At 39.7% G+C, this 5,583-nt stretch overlaps 1 pseudogene; it reads right to left on the bottom strand.

Moving 5' to 3' along the window:
- Positions 1-610, bottom strand: part of LOC120206563 — a 2,510-nt pseudogene extending 1,900 nt beyond the window's left edge.
- Positions 611-5,583: the final 4,973 nt, after the last annotated feature.

Consider the following 5,583-nt stretch of genomic DNA (forward strand, 5'->3'; position numbering starts at 1 on the left):
AATGTATTGAAGGAGAACAATGAATGAAAGTGTATGGTTAGCATGAGCAGCCGTTGCACTTTTCGATCCCGGAATTATGAACCATATGACAATTTGAGAAGCAAAATAATGAACTCGAAGCAAGTCATTTGAGTCATATAGCTTATATAGAACACAAAAGAGTATTAACCTGTGGGAGAGGGAGGGTAGCGACAAGATCAATGGCGAAAGTGGTCTTAATGTATCGAATGGCGATCGCCTTTTGATCCATTACGAGCTCTCCCTTCCCAAACACCTTAGAGTTGGATGCCACAAAAGCTGTCCTAAACTTGAGGGTGTTGTGCATAAAAAAGAATAAGCCGACGACCGTACGAAAGAAGGTGACGAAGATGACGAGGTCGAGATCGATCTGTATGCAGCCGGGGGCACCGATAACCGGAAGGTAAAAGTAGAGAGGGTCTAAGAATAAGGCCACAAGGCATGTGAAAAGAATAATGTGGTTCCATTTGGTTACAATGGGGCTCCCAGGATCAAGGATTTGTTGCCGCCAAGAGATCTCTTGCCTAGGAGAGAAGTTATTGGGGAAGTTTCCGAACCTTTTGGAGGCGCTTTTTTGAAGGACGTTATTCATCTTCCACAAATGATCAAGAGATTAACAGCATTGTGATTCAGTAACAAGTCATATAAAATGTTTTCTTTCTTGGAAAAAGGTGGTTTTAAATTCCCTGCAAAACCCTGGGTTGACATGAAGATGAAAGGGGATGAAACCAAAAATTTTGGGTTTGAAATATGGAAAATACGGAGGGCGTAGCAAGGTCCGCGGATTTTCATGGCAATGGAGCTTAATACCTTTCAATTTAAACGGCAATGGATAGAGCGCCAAAGAGAGACGGTTTCATCGGTGTAGTTATTTTAAGGGTAAATTATATAATGGTCACTATTATTTGAGTAAGATTATTTTTTGTTTAAAGTTTTTTCATATATTTGGTGGATTAGCCCTGCTAAGTGCTAAGTGCTAACTGTTGGAAAATAAACGAGTACGAGTAATTTTCCTATAACCAGATTAGTGAGAATGCAAAATTAAAGCGGAAAAATAATACCCGAAATTGATAACGGAGTTCAGCCAATTTTGCTTACGTCTCCGAACTACTGCAGATCTTTTAAAAAGAGAGAAAATTTACAGGTGTTTACAAAACACTCACAAGAAAGCTCTCTAGTATTGGGAGAAAGAAATGATTTGGGATTTTGGGATGATTTTGAAACTAAATGAGATAGGGTATTTATAGTTGAAGCTTCGGGACTAATCTTTGAAAATACCCTAAAGTCTAGTGACTAAAAATAATTTTCCCATGTCATTTAGCAGCCCATGTTTTAGCAGCCCCTTTTTTTAATTCCAAGCCGTCGGCTGCCATTGCATTTTGACCAACAATCTCCCACTTGAAGACTGATTTTAATTTGTATTCACACCTCGATCGATGCAGCAGCATTTCTAGTCTTGTTATTCTAGCATGTCAACTGAAGCTGAACACAACTTCAGCTTGTCCGTAGTCACCGTCTTTGTCAACATGTCTATCGGATTTTGAGTTCCACTAATCTTTTCAAGTTTCAAAATCCCATCTTCCAGAAGAGACCGGATAAAATGATATCGCAATTGTATGTGCTTCGTCCTGGAATGAAAAGATGGATTCTTTGCTAGATGTATAGTACTTTGACTGTCACAATACAAAACATTGTTCTCTTGTTTCTTGCCTAACTCTTCCAAGAAACTTTGGAGCCAAACCATCTCCTTGTTGGCTTCCGTAACAACGACATATTCTGCTTCAGTTGTGGAGAGAGCAACTATCTTCTGTAGTTGAGAAACCCAACTCACTGCGGTTCCTCCTAAAGTGTAGACATACACTGTAGTGCTCCTTCTGATGTCAACATTTCCGACTAAGTCAGCATCTACATAGCCTATCAGTATCGTATCTCTACCTTTGAAACAAAGTGCTTTGTTTGTAGTACCCCGCAGATATCTGAGGATCCATTTGACTGCTTCCCAGTGTACCTTGCCCGGATTATTCTTGTACCTGCTAACAGCTCCCACTGCTTAAGCAATATCTGGTCTGGTACAAACCATAACATACATCAGACTTCCAATTGCTGAGGCATACGACACCTTCACCATGTGTGCACGTTCTTCCTCCGTATTTGGTGATTGTTCTTTGGAGAGTCAAAATGAACACCTAAAGGTACTTACTGGTTTTAGCATCTTGCATGTTGAACCTGGAGAGTACTTTTTTGATGTACTCAGCCTGTGATAACTTTCTGAAATCTCCTCGAACTCAGCAAATTCTTTTGTTTCATCTTCGGTATTGGAGCTACTTGATTCTATGGTTGGCCTGTCTTTGTACATCACATTCTTATTGAAAATGACATCTCTGCTTCTGATGATCTTCCGATTTTCATAGTCCCAAAATCGGTAATCAAACTCATCACCACCATAACCAACAAAGACACATTTGTTGGACTTGGCATCAAGTTTACTTCTTTCAGCAGAATCTATGTGTACATAAGAAATACAACCAAACACTCTTAAGTGTGAAAGGTTTATTTCTTTCTTGCTCCAAGCTTCCTCTGGTATTCCACCATCCAAGGGAACTGAGGGCCCACGATTGATCAGGTAAGCTGTAGTGTTGATAGCTTTAACCCATAGAAATTTGGGCAATCCGACATATATCCTCATGCTTTTGCACGTTCGTTCAGAGTTCTGTTCATGCGCTCTGCTACGTCATTCTGTTACTGTGTCATGGGAACTATTGTCTCCATCTTGATCCCATTATTTACGCAGAAATCTCTGAATCTCCTATTTTTGTACTCTTCTCCATTGTCAGACCTCAACCGCTTGACTTTCAGACCAGTCTCATTTTCCACCATGGCCTTCCATTTTCTGAAGGTATCAAAGACTTCTGATTTATTCTTCAGAAAATAAACCCACACCTTCCTTGTAGAATCATCGATGAAGATGACATAATATAATGAGCCTGCAAGAAATGGAACTGGAGATGGTCCCCATACATCAGTATGGACCAACTCTAACTTTTCAGCCTTGGGTGTCTTACCAATCTTTGCAAAGCTGACTTTCTTTTGTTTGCCAAAGATGCAATCCTCGCATAGTCCGACATCTACATTCTTTAGATCCGGTAGCTTTCCTTTGAAAAAAGTGTCTTCATCACTTTCTCGCTCATATGGCCAAACCTTTGGTGCCATAGGTTTGGTTTTCCATCAGTATCTGCTACTGCAATGATATTCTCTAAATTTGAGGCTACATAGAGAGTACCAGTCTTCTTACCACGAGCAATGATGAGTGCTCCTTTGGTAATCTTCCATTCACAGCCTGAAAAGGTTGTGTTATATCATTCTCCATCAAGATGTCCTGCCAAACCTTTGGTGCCATAGGTTTGGTTTTCCATCAGCATCTGCTACTACAATGATATTCTCTAAATTTGAGGTTATATAGAGAGTATCAGTCTTCTTACCATGAGCAATGACGAGTGCTCCTTTGGTAATCTTCCATTCACAGCCTGAAAAGGTTGTGTTATATCCTTCTCCATCAAGCTGTCCTATAGAAATCAAATTTCTTTTGAGGCCATGAATATGTCTTACTCATTTCAGCGTCCAGGTGGTCTGGTTTGGCAACTTTAATCGGATGTCTCCTTTTCCGTCGATCTTTAAGGTTTCATCATCAGCTAGATGAACCTTCCCAAAATCACCACTGACATAGTTCTCCATGATTTCTCGACATGGGGTGGAGTGGAAAGATGCCCCTGAATCCAAGATCCATGATTCAATCAGACTGTTGACGCTTAGAATCATGGCATCACATGTCTCCTCTGTCATGTTGGTAGATTCTTGTGCGCCGGTATATTTCTTTGGTGCTCGTCAATCTCATTTAAAGTGGCCCTTCTTGCCACAATTATAACAGGTATAATCTTTCTTTACCGTTCTTGATTTTCCCCTTCTGGATTTGGATCTGCCACGATTTGAATTTCTCTCTGAAGTTCTCCCTCTAGACTCCGTGTGCAAGGCTAAGGAGGTTGATGCTTCACTCGATTCTCTTCGTCGAATTTCTTCACTCAATACCAGATCCCGAACATCGTCAAATTTTAATTTGCTGTTTCCCGACGAGGTGCTGACTGCTGTAACAGTAACATTCCAACAGTCTGGTAGAGATGATAAGATAATTAAAGCTCGAACTTCATCATCGAATTCAATTTCCACGGAACTCAACTGGGTTGTGATTGTGTTGAGTTCATTTAGGTGTGAGCCACCGATGCCTTTCCGCCATCCGCAAATTGAATAATGCTCCAAAATGAACTTTATTTGAGGTTGATGGCTTCTCATACATACTGGAGAGAGCCACCATAAGACCCGCCGTGGTCTTTTCATTTGCTATGTTGAAAGCAACATTGCGGGATAATGTCAGTCGGATAACTCCGAGGGTTTGTCTGTCGAGAAGGGCCCAGTCTTCATTCTTCTTGCCCTCTGGTTGTTTTCCTGATAGAGGTTGATATATATTTTCTAGTACAAAAAATCTTCAATCTGCATCTTCCAAAAGCCAAAGTCCGCACCATCGAACTTTTCAATTTTCACATTCCCTTCGTCTGCAGCCATCGCACCCACTCGAATCTGGTTTCGTTTGGATCGTTTCTGACAATTCTTGCGAACCACCGTGTATTAAAACACATCCGTCTACAAATTCGTATCGCCGACAAAATTTTACTATTCATGAAATTTACTATTCATGTGAATAGTAATGAATAGTAACCTCGCAAAAAATTGACAAAATTCACAACCAAAAGCTCTGATACCAGTTGTTGAGAAATAAACGAGTACGAGCTATAACCAGATTAGTGAGAATGTGAAATAAAAGCGGAAAAATAATACCCGAAATTGATAAAGGAGTTCAGCCAATTTTGCTTACGTCTCCGGACTACTGCAGATCTTTTAGTAAGAGAGAAAATTTACAGGTGTTTACAAAATACTCACCAGAAAGCTCTCTAGTATTGGGAGAAAGAAATGATTTGGGCTTTTGGGATGATTTTGAAGCTAAATGAGCTAGGGTATTTATAGTTGAAGCTTAGGGACTAATCTTTGAAAATACCCTAAAGTCTAGTGACTAAAAATAATTTTCTCATGTCATTTAGCAACCCATGATTTAGTAGCCATTTTTTTTAATTCCAAGCCGCCGGCTGCCATTGCATTTTGACCAACAATTTCGGGTATTATTTTTTCGCTTTTATTTCGCCAAAGAGAGACGGTTTCATCGGTGTAGTTATTTTAAGGGTAAATTACATAATGGTCACTAGTATTTGAGTAAGATTATTTTTGTTTAAAGTTTTTTCATATATTTGGTGGATTAGCTATGCTAAGTGCTAACATATATCACCTTCAGACAAGGAACGAAATATTGTGCTATACAATCATACAAACAAGCATGCATGCAAAAAACACATGCAGGTGGGAGGAAAATTTTTGTTTAGACTTAGAGGTGGGTTTTGTTGGATTTTGATGGAGCAAAAAGCAGAATCTTTAGGCATATAGTTTTCAAGCATCGTGTTATCC

Source organism: Hibiscus syriacus, unplaced genomic scaffold, assembly GCF_006381635.1.
Source record: "Hibiscus syriacus cultivar Baekdansim isolate YM2019G1 unplaced genomic scaffold, ASM638163v2 tig00013960_pilon, whole genome shotgun sequence".
In the NCBI taxonomy this organism is placed as follows: Eukaryota; Viridiplantae; Streptophyta; class Magnoliopsida; order Malvales; family Malvaceae; genus Hibiscus; species Hibiscus syriacus.